The 17713-nt window shown below is 46.4% G+C and overlaps 1 protein-coding gene across 2 annotated transcripts in view; it reads right to left on the bottom strand.

The window, feature by feature from the left end:
* MAPKAP1 (MAPK associated protein 1) overlaps positions 1 to 17713 on the bottom strand; it is a 195870-nt gene that overhangs the window by 127996 nt on the left and 50161 nt on the right. The gene's annotated exons all lie outside the window — the stretch shown is intronic.

Here is a 17713-nt window from a genome sequence, read left to right as displayed (position 1 = left end):
CCTTTTAAGCTAGCTTCAGTCTGATCCACGCACCTCAAACGGGGGGGGGGGGCAGAGGGAATATATCCCAACAGCCAGGAATTTAGTGAACCTAAGCGATCATACGGTAGAAGAACTATATACGACATGGAATATAAACAAGGATGCGCAAACACACACACACACAAACAAACAAACAAACAAACACATCCATTCATTCTAGTCACACTACAGAACGAATGTCCAAAAACTCAAGAGCTATATCAGTGAATGTTGATAGCCAACAAAATGAGATTGTTAGCATTCACTAGCGTGTGTACACGACAAGCAGGAACATACACCAGTCAATGCCAGCACTCCAAAAATTTGTCTCAGACTGTCAGCGTTCATATGCACATGCCATGATTCATCAAATCCCAGACATCCACTGTAATTTTATATCTGTTTACCTATCACAGAACATTTTTATTGGACACACAAGTTTTTATTACATTTCTGCTTTCTTAAACCGCCTTGACAACAGGCAAGACAGACATGAGGGAGGGAGATTTTTAAATCTGGTCCATCAGTGCAGCTGAATAAATCACTTTAGGAACAACATACAATGCAGCAAGCATAAAGAACCGAGAGCCCAGAAATCTAACCCCGTAAAGCAGCAGAGCTAAGCACTCTTGCTAATTAGTGTGCATGCCGATAATTGCTGTCCAAGGGAAATGGGGGCCTAAAGTCTAGAGGGCACTGGTGTTGGTGCCAGGCCAATGTGCCTTGAGGTTCACAGTTAGAGGGCCAGTACAGGGGAGGTCCTGTCTAGGGTAACACATACTTAGCTCCCAGAAACAAGGCAAACAGTGATGACCTCAGCAGATGAGCAGATTCACAGAGAAAGTGGGCCTTTGTTAATTCAAAAAAATTGTGAATGAAGGCTGATTGTGGCCCCACACAATGTTGTATTTCTTACTCATACCCGAAATATCAAAGGTATCTGATACAACATTATGTAAAGTGGACACCTGAAAACAGCTGTTACACACACACACACAGAGTTGTACCTTGGTTTTTGAATGGAATCCGTTCCAGAAGTCTGTTCGACTTCCGAAAAAGTTCGAAAACCAAGGCATGGCTTCTGATTGGCTGCAGGAGCTTCCTGCACTCAATCAGAAGCCATGGAAGCTGCATTGGACGTTTGGGTTCTAAAGAACGTTTGCAAACTGGAGCACTCACCTTCGGGCTTGCAGCGTTTGGGAGCCAAAATGTTCGAGTTGCAAGTTGTTGGGATAAAATATCCCAAGCTATAATCCTATATAATAAAGTGCAAGTGTCTCTGCGTCCGGTCCCTGTGTCCGTGGGATTGCGCTACTGCGCATGTGCCCCACAGACAGCCGTTGGGACTTGGAGCGCAGAGACGGAGAGTGTTGGCCTGCGCGTAAGGGAGCTCAGCCTCTCGGCATTCGGAGCAGCTCTCCCGAGAGAATCCAGAGGATGCGCGAGATAGCCCTTTGCTCGCGAGCGAGCTCTATCTCCACGCAGGCGCACTCGCGAGGCCGTTTACTTCTCGCGTGGACTTACTTTTAAGCAGCAGCGGCCGTTACAAGTGCAATGTCAGCTCTGCGCATGTCCCCGAGGTTGCTAGAGCAACAGGTCTGTTCTAGCACCCGTTAATTTAACGGGCTTCATGACTAGTATATAATATAGTCCAAGCTCAAGGTAACACATGTGGCTCTCTCCATCCTCATTTTATCATCATAACCCTGTGAGAGATGTTAGGCTGAGAGAAAGTGACTAACCCAAGGTCACCCAGTAAGCTTCTAGGCTGAGTGCAGTTTTGAACCCTGGTCTCCCAATCTTTTAAAAATGCACTAGACAAATTAATGAAGGAGAGGTCTATTGGTGGCTACTAGCCATGATGGCTTTGCTCAATCACCACAAAGTGAGATAGCAATGCTTTTGAATGCCAGTTGCTAGAGACTGCCAGAGGGGAGAGTGTTCTTGTGCTCAGGTCCTGCTTGCTGGTTTCCCATGAGCATCTGGTTGGCCACTGGGAGAACAGGAGGCTGGACTACACAGGCCATTGCCTGATCCATCAGGGCTCTTCTTCTGTTCTTAGGTCTTAGTCTGACACTACTTCGCCACGCAGGCTTTCCAGACCACAGTAGTTTATGTGGTTAGTTAAATGAGGGTAACCATACTCTGCACTCAATAAAACAGAAAAAGATAGTCTGGTTTAGGAGAATTTATTCACATTTCACTCCCTTGTTGAAGGCTGTGATTTCATTAAGCAAGCAAGCAAACCAAGCAATGAAATGTGACAACCAAAAGCCCTCCTCTTTATAAATCAGAACAACCCAAACATGCTTAGAAACCTGACGTGTGATCCTTTAACAAACAGATGCTGTTACAAAACAAGAAAGATAGATGTGCTCTCACATACCCTATGTTGCAAAATGGGCTCCATATCCCAATGTTACACTATTTGCAGAGAGCCGACAGCTTAAGTTCCTCGAGGACATTTGCCAACCTTTGCCGGAGCATTTTTTAATACATCACCGTGTCACTTTTTAATGTGCCCCAATCTCCTAACCACATGGCAAACTAACAGGGATTTTTAAAATATGGGCTTTATAGCTTTGTGCCTGTGATTAATTAAATAAATAGCCTGCGTTTCACAAATCATCCTTCTAATTAGTCTAAGCCAGACATTCCCCCCGTTTCCTTGGCACGGGGCTGCCATCTGAAGCTTCGCAGAAGGGCAGGAGAGCGCTCCTGAATTCGCTGGCAAATTTGCGCTCTCTGGAGCGCATGCACACACACACACACACACTGTCGCCGCGTCAGCCATGGCTGGCAGCGTACCACATGGCCCCCTCAGGCAGAGAGGTATAGTCTTCGCAGGTGCTGCAGTCAGCTGGAATTTGACTCCAGCTGCTCGCCAAAGATGTTCGCCTTTAATTATTGTCCCTGATCCTGGAGGAGAAGATGCAGGTAACAAAAGAAAAGATCTTGCTATCTTCTAAAAAACCTAGCCTCAGCTAGTGGAAGTGGCGATGCAATGGTAATGGTAATGGTAATGGAGTGTGTGTGTGTGTGTGTGGTGGGAGGGAAGAGTACTAAAGAGTTTGAAAAGGACAAACTGGGAAGCTTCTCCTAAGCTGCCAGAGGTCTTTGCCTATCCAAGCAGTCTGACCCACTAACCTATGTTAATTTGCTGGCTCCAGAATACTGGGAGTTGCAATTCCTGGCTCAGCTGGCTCCCTTTGTCTTCCCTGCTATGTGCACCTGGCACGATGGCAGCCACCAACCATCACTGCAATCACACTGCAGGGAAACCACCACAATCAGTATATGGCTGGTGGAAAGAATGACAAGCCGTGAGCCAGGAAGAACCGCCCCCCTCTTCCCCAAAAATTCTTTCTTTAGCTCGGAGAAAAGGCAAATAAGTGGAGAAACAATAGAGGGCCTAGAAGGGGCAACCCTGAAAGCCAGGATCCAGGGTACCTTTTTGCATGACAGAGATGCACTACAACAGGGATGGAGAACCTGGGTCCACATGTTGTTGGGAGTACACTGCCTGCCATGCCTGACCACTGCCCATGCTGGATAGGGCCAATGGGAGTCATAGAATCATAGAGTTGGAAGAGACCACAAGGGCCATCCAGTCCAACCCCCTGCCAAGCAGGAAACACCATCAAAGCATTCCTGACATATGCCTGTCAAGCCTCCGCTTAAACACCATCTGGAAGGCTATGGGTTCTTCATCTTATTACTAGAGGAAGAAGCCATTGGCCTGTTCTTAGCGGTGCTTCAGCACCCTCCGAGTTGATAGTTAGAGAGCACTATTGCAGCTTCTAGCTCAGCAAGAAGCAGGTGACGCACAGAGACCAATAGGATTCCACCTGGCTCTATAAAGTTGAAGCTCCGGCCTGCCTCCTTCAGGGTGAGAAAACTTTTATCTGTCCATGCATAATTTTATAAACTTCTATCATGCCACGTCTTACTCACCTTTTCTCTAAACTATAAAGTTGCAAATGTTGCTAACTTTCACCAAATCCCTTGGTCATTTTGGCTGCCCTTTTCTGGACCTTTTTGAAACTCTACAATCTCCTTTTTGAGGTGAGGTGAACCAATAGCCACAGGTTCCCCTTACCTGCTTTAAGAAGTGCCTCACTGAATCAGAACAATGTTATCTAATTCCAGCATTGTTTGCAAAAATCCCAGGACCATGCTCCAAATGTTTTGGACTACAACTTCCATCAGCCTCAGCTAGCAACATGTTGGTGAAGCCTGCATTGGATTGCCCATCAGAAATTGTCCACCATCCCATCAGGGAAGGAGGGTGTGCTGTCTACTGCAATTGCTCTTTGTGCAATCTCAGCATGCATTTAATGCCCTGGGATAAATCCATTATCTTTCATTTCCATTTTTTTTAACTTTTCAAAATCTTAAAACAATGCCATCACCTTAGAGTCCTTGGAGAAAGGACGGCTTAGCAATCTAAAAGAATCAATAATGATTTATGAAATTAAAACAAGAACATGAAGCTAGATTGTAAACCACTTCTCGCCTTTTTTCTTTTCTTTTTTAAAGCACCACCTAAAATACACTTAGGAGATGTTGGTGTGTGTTCCCTGTCTCTTTCTTTCTTTATATATGTCAGAAATTTTATACTTTTGCTAATAAAACAATTCAACCTTTCCTTCGGCTATTTAGAATGTTGACTTACGAACGTGTTTTCATTTTGAACAATTTATAATTAAGTGAAGGATAATGACATTAGACCAAAGCTTAAAATCAATTAAATTGAATAAAACGCAATATGATTCAAGCAGAAGATTAACTAGACTGTCACGTAAAATTGTATTTTTAAATTTTTTATTCTAATTAAACATGTTCTAATTAAATGACCGCTGCTTTGGAAATACTCCCCCTCTCCTCCCCCCCTCCAGCTCATCAGTATCCATTCCAATCACATATTCATTAAAATTATATTCTATACCTCATTAGAAATGGACCCTTCTTCCCCTTTCTCCTCAGTATTTTTGATAATGCTTTGTGGTAAGCATTCTGATTTTGCGTATTTCAGGCAAATGTTCAAATCCTCCCCCTGCCCCCGCCCCCACAATTATCTGTTTAGGAAAAAATGTTTAGGACGTGCCAGATTATTGTTTGTAGGATTTTAAAACAACATATGAAACTGAACAAATCTATTAAAGTATGAATCATGCAAGATGGACTGGGGTATTATTATTATTATTATTATTATTATTATTATTATTATTATTATCATCATCCTCATCATTATCATCATTATTGCTGCAATGAATGTCTAAAATATTAAAGTAAGTTTGAGTGGTAAACCCAATAAACAGAGAAAAATTATTATTGTTGTCTCACATGTATCTGCAATTACCACGTAGGATGGAGAAGATGGGCAGCAGCTTAAGGACAAAAAACCCGAACAATCGCACAGAATTAACAAAGAGAATTCACTGCCACAAAATATGGGGAATGGCTGCTATGGGGTGGATTTTTTTTTAATGAACAAAAGCATTTCACAAATGACACATCAAGTCATGGTTATCAGCCACAAGCTATGGGGGAGGGCCATAGCTCTGTGGCCAAGCATCTGCCTGGCGTGCAGAAGGCTCAAAGTTCAATCCCCGATATCTCCAAGCTGGGTTGGGAGAGAACCATGCTTGAAACCCTGCCAATCAGTGTTGACAATATTGGGCTAGATTGGCCAATGGTCCTGAGGAAGCTTCCCATGTTCCTAACCAAGCCGCATTTTCCAAGGCATTTTCCAAGGCCCACACATCTTAGCAGGGCCCATTAGGAAAGATGCCTTGCCTGTTGTCCTGCTAGTGGCCACTGTCATTTGGGCATCCCAGCCCTCTCCAGTGCCATTGCCGAGTAAGTCCACTCAAGACCACCAGGGGCTCCATTTGGGGGATATTTCACACCAGCAAGTCGCTGAACCAGAGGCTACCAAGAAGCAGCCCAGTGAACAGCACCAGAGTCAAGAGCTTCACAAGCACCTTTCCCCCAAGGAAACAGGAGCTTTCCACTTTGCAGTGCCAAATCAAGGGCAGAGAATTTAATGCCATGTGGGATGGAGCCACATGGAGTGAAAGTGAAGCACCTCTCTTTAAGTCAGAGCAGTTTAAGAACCTGCAGTTGTCAAACAAAGGAGATGAACTAGAGGCAGAAGCTTGAAAGGCGTTGCTCGGTTTGCCTATAGCCAGCTTTGGAGCAAGTGTCTCACTTGAAGCTCTCCATGCTACTGAAACAGCTGTCCTGCGGAGTCAAAGTGTGGCAGCACATGCCTGGCATAGCCTCAAACAAGACAATGGTCCTAGAGCAGGACCTGATAAGTAGAAAAACATCAATTTCATATCTCCAGATGATAGTTCATGCCATAGCACAGCTTTTTTTTTTATTGAGGGGGAAGGAGGATCCAGAATCTCTTTTGCACAAGTGAGAGTGGATTTAACACCATCGTGGGAAGACCAATGCCCAACTTGGACTGGTTTATGACAATTAAATGTAGTTTTAATGCAGTGTTTCTCAACCTTTTTTGGGCCACGGCACACTTGTTCTATGAAAAAAAATCCCGCGGCACACCAACTCTGTGCCGCCCTATATTTAGTTTAGTTTGGAGGGGAGACGTAAAGCATGCCACTGAAGAACTGCTGCGTGATAGCCAGGCGGACCCACCAGGCGCAGAGCCTGCGGAGCGAGCGGGGACACCTTAGACGGCACGCACAGACCCCAGGCGGGCAGACACGGGCGCGCAGCTGCCGCCGCCTCCCTCCCAGCCGCCCCAGGCAACCGCCGCCGCCGTCGCTCTGGCCCGGCGAAGGGAAGCCCTGCGCAGCCTTCCCCGCCTGCCTCCTCCTCCCCAGGCGGCGGCGGTGCCCTCTCTGGCCTCCGGCTGGATGCCGACTCTAAATTTTGCCGCGACGTGCGGCGACAAGAAGGGTGATTTGCATTGTCACGTGCCTGGCGGCCGCCAATTTCCAGCACTGACCCGCCGGAAAGGAAGCCGGCTGGGTCACGACGCGGGCGCTTGCCTCGCGTCGTGACCCGGCCGGCTTCCTTTCCGGCGGGTCAGCGACGTGACAATGCAAATCGCCCTTCTCGTCACGGCACACCAGCCAGCGTCTCGCGGCACAGTAGTGTGCCGCGGAACACCGGTTGAGAAACGCTGTTTTAATGTACAACTTGCAAATGACATCTAATCAGCGCACCCTGGGAAATCTGCAAAGGGGGGAACTGGTCAAAGAAGCTCCATGTTGAAAAGGGGAGGAGCAAATTGTGACACTGTAATTCAGAGTACACCAAAAAGTAGCCAGGACAGGAGCATTTACCCCTGAGTTGAAAGCAGGTCTGTTGTCAATGTTGCAACTGCGTCAACCATGGGTACACCACATTTCCTGTGACAAACACAAGAGTGTGAATGGCAGAAGCAGAACATCAGTGAATACCGGTTACAGGGAAGCAAAATAAAAGTGGGGAAGGACAACTCTTTTCTTCTTGTTCCACTTGTGGTTTCCCAGAAGGATCTAGCCAGCTGCTATAGACAAGAGGGGTACTTTCCTTAAGCAGTAAGGCTCCTCTTATGCTTTTAGGATGATGTCTGATAAGACCCAGTACAGTGGTACCTCGGGTTAAGAACTTAATTTATTCTGGAAGTCCGTTCTTAATCTGAAACTGTTCTTAACCTCAGGTCCCAGTTTAGCTAATGGGGCCTCCCGCTGCCACGGGAGCACGATTTCTGTTCTCACCCTGAAGCAAAGTTCTTAACCTGAGGCACTATTTCTGGGTTAGCGGAATCTGTAACCTGAAGCGTCTGTAACCTGAAGCATCTGTAACCCGAGGTACCACTGTATTCAGTTTGGTCTGAATTCTCACTCCCTGGAAGAAAGAGAGTGTTTAAGAGTCTCCAAGTGCAACCAAAATCCTCTTCCTCTCAGAAACATTGAGACTCAAGATCTTTACCATGAAATAAGGACCACTAAAAGTCAGCATGGGTTTCTGAAAAATAAGTCATGTCAGATTAATCTGATCTCATTTTTGACAGAATTACAAGCCTGGTAGATGAAGGGAATGCTGTGGATGTAGCCTATCTTGATTTCAGCAAGGCCTTTGACAAGGTGCCCCATGATATTCTTGTAAAGAAGCTGGTAAAATGCGGGCTAGACAATGCTACCATTCAGTGGATTTGTAACTGGCTGACTGACCGAACCCAAAGGGTGCTCATCAATGGCTCCTCTTCATCCTGGAGAGTAGTGACTAGTGGGGTGCCACAGGGTTCTGTCTTGGGCCCAGTCTTATTCAACATCTTTATCAATAACTTGGATGATGGGCTTGAGGGCATCCTGAGCAAGTTTGCAGACGACACCAAATCAGGAGGGGTGGCTAATACCCCAGAGGACAGAATCACACTTCAAAATGACCTTAACAGATTAGACAATTGGGCCAAAGCAAACAAGATGAATTTTAACAAGGAGAAATGTAAAGTACTACACTTGGGCAAAAAAAATGAAAGGCACAACTACAGGATGGGAGACACCTGGCTTGAGAGCAGTGCATGTGAAAAGGATCTAGGAGTCTTGGTAGACCACAAACTTGACATGAGTCAACAGTGTGATGCAGCAGCTAAAAAAGCCAATGCAATTCTGGGCTGCATCAATAGGAGTATAGCGTCTAGATCAAGGGAAGTAATAGTACCACTGTATTCTGCTCTGGTCAGACCTCACCTGGAGTACTGTGTCCAGTTCTGGGCACCACAGTTCAAGAAGGATACTGACAAGCTGGAACGTGTCCAGAAGAGGGCAACCAAAATGGTCAAAGGCCTGGAAACAATGCCTTATGAGGAATGGCTTAGGGAGTTGGGTATGTTTAGCCTGGAGAAGAGAAGGTTAAGGGGTGATATGATAGCCATGTTCAAATATATAAAAGGATGCCATATAGAAGAGGGTGAAAGGTTGTTTTCTGCTGCTCCAGAGAAGTGGACACTGAGCAATGGATTCAAACTACAAGAAAGAAGATTCCACCTAAACATTAGGAAGAACTTCCTGACAGTAAGAGCTGTTCAACAGTGGAATTTGCTACCAAGGAGTGAGGTGGAGTCTCCTTCTTTGGAGGTCTTTAAGCAGAGGCTTGACAGCCATATGTCAAGAATGCTTTGATGGTGTTTCCTGCTTAGCAGGGGGTTGGACTGGATGGCCCTTGTGGTCTCTTCCAACTCTATGATTCTATGACCAGAGAATCCCCTGGAAGTACTCTGGAGTAAGTCCAACGGAGAAGTCACTCTTGGGGCTTTTGGAGGGATATTGGAGACAATATTCTTATAATGCTTTTTGTTCTGTTGTGACAAGCCTGTGTCTTCTGTGCGAGTTTGTTTGCCATGGCAAACAGAGAGATAGGGGAAGGCAATTACAGACTCACAGACTCAGTGTAGCAAATCAGTTAAATTAAACCTGTATTTCACCTAAGTTGCACAGAAGAGTGTGAGAATAACATAACTAAGTTTTCTCATTTCATACTCTAGTACTCCTAAGTAAATTGGGGGGAGGGAGGACAGGGGGAAAGAGTAGGGTGGGTGGGGGAGGGAATAAAGTTTTTCACCCCACAAATGGAATCTGTCACTTACCGGGCTGTGATCTTTTCAGCTCCTGCACCCTAAATGCATGCAGAGATATTATATGCACTTTCTATTTAGCAATTTAATTATATCTTTGCTGCCGGAGAGTGGCAATGGCTTGCAGTAATAATCAGGTGAAAGCATTCTCACATTAATATGCTGGAATCCGATGTGTTAATTTGATGCAACTTTGCGTTGACAATATGTGATTAATTTGTTCCAAGGATAGCTTTGCTCCCGGGCTCTGACAGTTTCAAATGCTGGGTTTCTTTCCCCTATCGCTGGTTGACACGCCTCAGCCCACTGTTTTCCTAGGACCACTGCTAATTTGTAATGAACTGGCTTTTCGGGGGGGCCCTTCATTTTTAATTCTGTCAATGTCACCTCCTTGAGGAAAATTACAAGTTTCCGTAGGTGTGATTAGTGCCAAGTGCCGCCTGAAAAGAGGTTCGAGAAAACAAGGCTTTCTAAAGAAGAAGTCGGAATTTAATCTGCAGAAAACAGATTTATTGCCTCTAGACAGATAAATATAATAGAAAGTTCCTCGTGTGTGTGTGAAAGCTATTTTCAAGTTCTTCTTCTTCTTGAGAGCTCCTGCCCTTTTCTCTTTTCTTTCTTTCTCAGCATGCTTCTTTCCAAAATAATATTTTAGGGAGGAGAAAACACACACACACACACACCACTTTCCAATAAATACCAAGACAAGTGGTGGATGCTTAGGTAAAGGAAAGGAGAATTATAAATGCTTTGCAAAATGGAATGTAAGCTTGCAGTGACAACAAGAAGAAAAGACAAGACATCCAATTATATCTGTGTCCAATTCATGGTGGTGAAAATGTACAGATTTGCTGTTGCGAGAGTTTTAAAAAAACAAAAACAACAATTCAAATTGACAACAGTAGTTAACAGCGAAGAGCTGTAACTCAGCAGTGGAGCATCTGCTTTGCATGCGGAAGTCCCAGGTTCAATTCCTGGCTTCTCCAGGCACGGCTGGGAGAGAACCCCGAGTCTAAAACCCTAGAGAGCTATTGGCAGTCAGTAAAGCCAATAGTGAGCTAGCTGTTAGAGCGATCAATGCTCTGATCATAGGCAGCCCCCTATGTTCCTTCAATGATGGTAAGAAGTGGGGAAGGGCTGAAGCACAGTGGTAGAGTACATGCTTTGTATGCAGAAGGTCCCAGGTTATATCCCTCAGCATCTCTAGGTAAGGCTGGGAAAAGATTCCCTGCCTAAAACCCCAGAGAGAGCTGTGGCCAGTCAATGTAGGCAATACTAAGCTAGAATGACCAATAGTCTGACTTGGTATAAATCATCTTCCTATGTTCTTAGTATAGCAGCTATGTGATTGAACAACCAGTCCTTGCTGGATTCAACTGTGAAATTACCATGTGCTTTTAGGCAAGCCTCTCTGTTTCAGCTTCCTCCACCCCACCACCCCACCTGCAGGATGGTGGGGGGTGGGAATACTCACATACAAACAATGACTTACCCCCCACAGGCTAGTTGTCAATACGGTGCCCTCCAAGTGTTTTGGGCTTACAGCTCCCATAATTATAATCCTTGAACTGTTGGCCATGCTGTGCTGATGGAAAAACATACCACCTTGGCAACTTCTGCTGTATGGATTGCAAGCGAAGCATACATGAAGCACCCTGAGCACTATAGAAAATTACATGCACTTATCAAAGGTGTGATGAACCTTTGCCCCTCCAGAGGTTGCAAACTGCAACTTCCACCAACCCTGGTCACTGACTGTACTTGCTGCGGATGATGGGAGTTGGTAGTCCAGCAACCTCTGGAGGGCCAAAGGTTGTCCTCACACCTGCCCTGTAAAATCATAGGAGTTGGAAGAGGCCTCAAAGGTCATCCAGTCCACACCTTTTCCCAATGCAGACACTCCTGCTCCAAAAAAGCATCAACAGAGGGGCCAGCCAGGCTCTGCTCAAAGGAGAGTCCACTACAGTCATACCTCGGTTTAAGTACGCTTCGGTTTGAGTACTTTCAGTTTAAGTACTGTACTCCGCGGACCCGTCTGGAACGGATTAATCCACTTTCCATTACTTTCAATGGGAAAGTTCACTTCAGGTTAAGTATGCTTCAGGTTAAGTATGGACTTCCAGAACCAATTACACTCATACTTCAGGTTAAGTACGTTTCAGGTTGAGTACTCTGCGGTCCTGTCTGGAACGGATTAATCCACTTTCCATTACTTTCAATGGGAAAGTTCACTTCAGGTTAAGTACGCTTCAGTTTAAGTATTCTGCGGACCGTCCATTACTTTCAATGGGAAAGTTTGTTTCAGGTTAAGTACAGACTTCCGGAACCAATTGTGTACTTAAACCGAGGTACCACTGTACTTTCCATGGCAGCCTGTGCTATGCTGTTGAACAGCTTGTACCATCAGAAAGCTCTTCTTTCTTGTCACTTGAATCTGCTGGTTAAACCACTGAGCCTAGAGCTTGCTGACCAGAAGGTCGGCGGTTCGAATCCCTGTGACGGGGTGAGCTCCCGTTGCTTGGTCCCAGCTCCTGCCAACCTAGCAGTTCGAAAGCACGTCAAAATGCAAGTAGATAAATAGGAACCGCTACAGCGGGAAGGTAAACGGCGTTTCCATGTGCTGCTCTGGTTTGCCAGAAGCGGCTTTGTCATGCTGGCCACATGACCTGGAAGCTATACGCCGGCTCCCTCAGCCAATAATGCGAGATGAGCGCGCAACCCCAGAGTCGGTCACGACTGGACCTAATGGTCAGGGGTCCCTTTACCTTTACCTCGGGAGCAACAGGAGACACATTGGCTCCGTCATCTATGTGACAACAACCTTTCAGATATTAAAACATATGTGGGGAACCTTTGACTCCTCCTGTCCCGCCGGCTGATGTTGCTGAACTACAAACTCCCAGCAGCCCCAGCAAGCATGATCGATGAGCCAGGGGATGGGAATTGTAGTTCAGCAGCATGTGAACAGCCGAAGTTTTCCCACACCTGACTTATCACTGTGTCTTGATGTCTTAATCACAGGCCCTGAAGAGCTGTTAGATAAAGTTGGGTGGGTGGGGGGCGCAAGGAGGCTGCTATGGCACGTGATCAGGCCTCTCTAAAACATGCTCTATATATTTGTGGCTGGATTGTACTACTGTAGACTGCAGATAGAGGAAGTATTTAAATCAGGCACCCCCAAACTTGGCCCGCCAGATGTTTTGGGACTACAACTCCCATCATCCCTAGCTAACAGGACCAGCGGTCAGGGATGATGGGAGTTGTAGTCCCAAAATATCTGGAGGGCAGAGTTTGGGGGTGCCTGATTTAAATGATCTCACTTAATCACCATCATCTCTGCATATGGAGAACTAGCATTGCAGGGAGAAGTTTCTAGCTTCTCTCTGTCCTCAATGTTTTGAATTAGCTGATGCTTTAAAAAATAAATACACACACGGGTGAGCAGTACACACTTATCCCATTCATGCAAACTCCAGCAGGTGCTCCTCCCCAGTCACGCTCCCAAATTCATGGGCCTTAATCCTAAAAAGGAGGAGGGATCTAACACGGCCTGCTGTTGGGCCTGGAGCATTACGTGGGAAGGACCTGCCTGCAGCTCAGGCCAAAGTCCCTTCTACTCCAGCATCCTGTTCTCACAGTGGCCAACCAGATGTTTCAATGAGAAACTTGCAAACAGAACCTAAGTGCAACAGAACTCTCCCTGTTTCTGATTCCTAGCATTTGGGATTCAGAGGCATAGTGCTTCTGACCGTGGAGGCAGAACATAATCAGGGGCTGCTTGCCATGATGGCTGCCTTATCCCCCATGAATTTGTCTAATCCTATTTTAAAAGCCAGCTGAATTGGTGACAATTAAAGCTGAGGGAGACCCCTTCACAGCAGTTTCGTGCATTTGGTTTGTATTTCCATCACATGCCCAGTAAAATCTACCATGGCCAGCTCTTCTTGTCTGTGAGATTTAAGAAGAGTTTTGCTCAGGGTTTGAAATATAATGTTGAATCACAACCCTAGATTTGCATGGAAAATTAGGATTGGGAAGGTGAAAAGCAAGATTAGTAATTGCCCAGGGTGGGAAGTGGAAGCTCTAGGACACAGGTGTCAAACCCAAGGCCCGCGGGCCAAATGCGGCCCGCCAGACCTCCTCATGTGGCCCGCCGAGCGCCCCAGCCAGCAGGACCCAGCAGCGGGACCTTGCTGCTGAAGCGCCGCGCTGACAAACAGGCCGCTATCTGGAGGCGCGCGGGGAGCGCTCCGCTTGGAGACTACAGCTCCCAGGGGCTCCTTTCGGGAAACCGTTCTCGCCTCTTACTCTCGCGAGATGGCCCGCCGCCGCTCCCTTCCCCAACCCCACCTCTCGCAACTTCGCGCTCGCTTTTGGCGCGGTGGTTGAATGTGGGGCGGGGCGGTGGCGGCGGTGGCAACGCGCTCCGCTGCCGCGTCGTCTCCTCCGACGAAGCTGTCCTTGTCGCCGTTCGTCCGGAAGCTCCGTAAGTCCTCCAAAGCCCCTCTCCCTTTCTGGCTAGAGGAGACAAGCGCGCTGGAGCCGCAGCCGCGGCTTCCAGAGGCGCCAGAATAAGCGGCAGAGGCAGGGCTGGCTGCTGCTGCTGCTTCTCCCTCTCGCTCGCTCGCTCTGAACTACCCAATGAAGGGTTGCTTCACTGGGAGGGATCAAAAGAGCAGCGAGGGGTGTGGGAAGGGAGAGGGGTGGGAGAAAAGCAACAGTGGAGAAACTGAGGTCGGGCTGCCTTTAAATGGGAGTTTTTTTAAAAAAAGGTTTCAATCCAAGTGGGGGGGGGAGGAAAAAATCAACTCCTCCTGATTCCCGAGGAAATCAGAAGCAGATTTCAAGACATTTAATCACACACAGGGTGTCACTCTCATGTGTGTGTGTGTGTGTGTGTGTGTGTGTGTGTGTGTGTTATGCTTTTCAAAATCTGCTTCACCCAACAAGGACAGCGAATTTGGGTTTCCTGTAAATTTCCCAAATGGAGAAGGATTGATTGGCGAAAAAGGGGAGGGGGAAGGGGTGGGCGGCTAGCAAAGGAGCGGAGAAGAATGGCATATTATCTGGCACGGGAGGGGTGGCAGGAGGGAGGCAGCCCTCTATTCCTCCCTGGATAGTTTATATAGATCAGGGGTGGCCAACTCCAGAGATACTGCTTGAGTTGTTGAGCTTTTTTTAGGGAGATATATGGTCCGTTTTCTGAGGAACGAACAGAAGCAGCCACTAACGTTACGGAAAGGGTTAAACTCCGGCTTCACTTCCGCACAGGGAGAGGGGGCGGGGCCAGAAGGGCAGAGCCTTGCAGGGATCGACCAATAGACTAACTTGCAGGCTGCAGCTAGCTGCAACGGAATATTCTAAAGTAGAGCGGTTTGAGAATTTGTTGAATATAAAACATTTTTACTTGTCCTAGATACCTGCGTGCTTTGCTGATTACTGGATCCATGGTCCCTTGTGTTCACATTGCATATCGTATGACTTATGAGGCTCAACCCAAGGCTGCACTTCCACACCCATTTATACAAACCTAAGCTCCATTGGGTATTAAAGATACATAGGCTTGCAGTGCAGAGAACATTTGCCCTCTGCTCCATGAAGCGCCAGAGCAGGAGCCCCACCCAGCCCCCTTCTGCCCCCCCCCAACCAGCAGGAATGAGGAAGGGCTGAAGGCTTCCTCACTCAGCCCCACACCCAAGCCCCTCTCCGCAGAGAACCCTGTGAGGCGCAGGGGGATGATGGGGGACCCTTGTAAATCCATCTTCCTGAACAGCAGCTCCAAGCGTTTGGCAATATTTGTATGTTAAAAAAAAATACTGTCTGTTACCAAAAATCATTTTTCAATAAATTGTACAATAATTGTACATTTGAATATCTACTTGCCATTATTCTGACTATGTTTCTGCTTTCAGAGCTAGTTATTACTTACATTATTACAAAAAACAGTAATAATTGAATGCAGTGACAATAATTTATGATAATAAAGAGTGGACACATAGTCCTACAGATGCAACCGGCCCTTTGAGGGTGACCAAACTGCTGATGCGGCCCCCGATGAATTTGAGTTTGACACCCCTGCTCTAGGAGTAGCAGCACAAACTGGCAATCACAGTAAGGAGGGGAACAACCCCAGCAGTAGAATAAAAAAATGTTATCGGGCGCCTTGAGGGCCCAGTGGTTGAATGATGAGCTAGCCACTAAAAATAAAAACCAAACAAGTCACAGTGCCACAGAATGTGAACATATGTTGCACCCTTTACGGTTCCACACTAGAATATTTTGGTAAGCTCTATCTGTGATGTCAGCATGATGTCATAGTCCGCATCAATATGCTGAGACGGCACTGGAGGTCTCCTGTGCTCCCACACATCTTCAGACTGGGCCACTGCTTTCCCATTTCGTAAGAGATAGAGACAACATTAAGACTCGTCTTGAGCACTGGCGCTTTCCCTTAGCGATGATTAACACTGTGCTTTTTTCCCATTTATTTAAGAAATTTGCTGAAGAGAAGAATTAAAGAGTGATGAAAAGAGCGGCAGAACAGCTAGCCAAACCGTTTATTTGTTCAGGTTTTCTCCTTACAATAGGAAGATTATGTCTAATGACAATATGATTCCGAGGTGAAAAATGACATGCTGAATTTTTACCAAAAGAAAAATTAATCTTGCAAGTCTGGCTATAAATCATATTATGTCAGTAAAGGTAACACGACTGTTTTTATTAACAGATGTGGGGGCATTATATATATTTAAAAAATCAACTCACTGGTTGCAGCATATTATGCAGTACTGAGATCATTAAATATTTCGTGGCATTCTGAAAAAAGCAATTTGAGCTTAACGGGAAAAGGACTCAGAGGAAGACTGGGCAATGGCTTCGTATAAAGAACAAAACACCTTGAAATGTTTTCACAAGGGGCACTGAACAACAACAGAGGGCTTTATACAGTTGTGTTATCTGATGTGGGGTTTTAACCCATTTATTTTCAAATAGTGCTCTTGGGGTCCACAGCAAGAAACAGGAAGGCCAAAATGACAGACACATTTTCTGGGGGAACAGGCTGCTCACATTTATGAGTCCTCCTATGCAATGCACAGCCACAGGGGAAGGTTGGGTGTGGTCACAGTTTTGGGTGACGGGATGCAGGAGGAGGCTGTCTTATACCAGGACAGATTATTTAGCCCAATATTCTGATGGGGTTTGTAATGCAGTTCATAGTTAAACTATGGAACTTGGACCCACAGGAGATGGCCACCAACTTGGATTCCACTAAGCTATAGTAATGTGTTTATTTATTTTTACAGTGATACCTCGGGTTGTCCGTTCTTAACCCAAACCCGTTCTTAACCTGAGGCGCGCTTTCGCTAATGGGGCCTCACTGCCAGCGTGCGATTTCCGTTCTCATCCTGGGGCAAAGTTCGTAACCTGGAGCAACTACCTCCGGGTTAGTGGAGTATGTAACCCGAAGTGTTTGTAACCCGAAGCATCTGTAACCGGAGGCATCACTGTAAACTCATTTCTATACTGCCTTTTGGTACATGCGGTAGCTGAAAAAAAACCCTGTGTAACTTTGGGGCAAGCGCACTTGACTCAACCCCACCCATCACTGACATCCATGACAGTACATAGACAGGCCCCCTCTAACTCTTGGTCGGATGTGCTTTTGTCTCTAGCCTCCTAAACCGAGGGAAAAGAAGCAATGCAGGTTTGGCCTCATGCACCTAAAACCAGAAACACTGACAGCTACCTTTACTACTTATGAACCTCATACTGCTGGTTGGAGATTTATGAGGAACATATGAAGCTCCCACATATCTTCAGACTGGAAGCAGCCTCATACTGAGTTCAGACCATTGGTCCATCTAGCTCAGTATGTATTGTCTACACTTGCTGGCAGTGGTTCTCTGGGGCTTTAGACAGGGTTCTCTCCCAGTCCTATCTTGAGATCTCAGGGATTGAACCTGGGACCTTCTGCATGCAAAGCAGATGCTCTAAGCCAGGCATCCCCAAACTTCGGCCCTCCAGATGTTTTGGACTACAACTCCCATCTTCCCTGACCACTGGTCCTGTTAGCTAGGGATCATGGGAGTTGTAGGC

The sequence above is a fragment of the Zootoca vivipara genome, chromosome Z (genome assembly GCF_963506605.1).
Source record: "Zootoca vivipara chromosome Z, rZooViv1.1, whole genome shotgun sequence".
Taxonomy (NCBI): Eukaryota; Metazoa; Chordata; class Lepidosauria; order Squamata; family Lacertidae; genus Zootoca; species Zootoca vivipara.
This window is presented reverse-complemented; position numbering and strand designations above follow the sequence as displayed.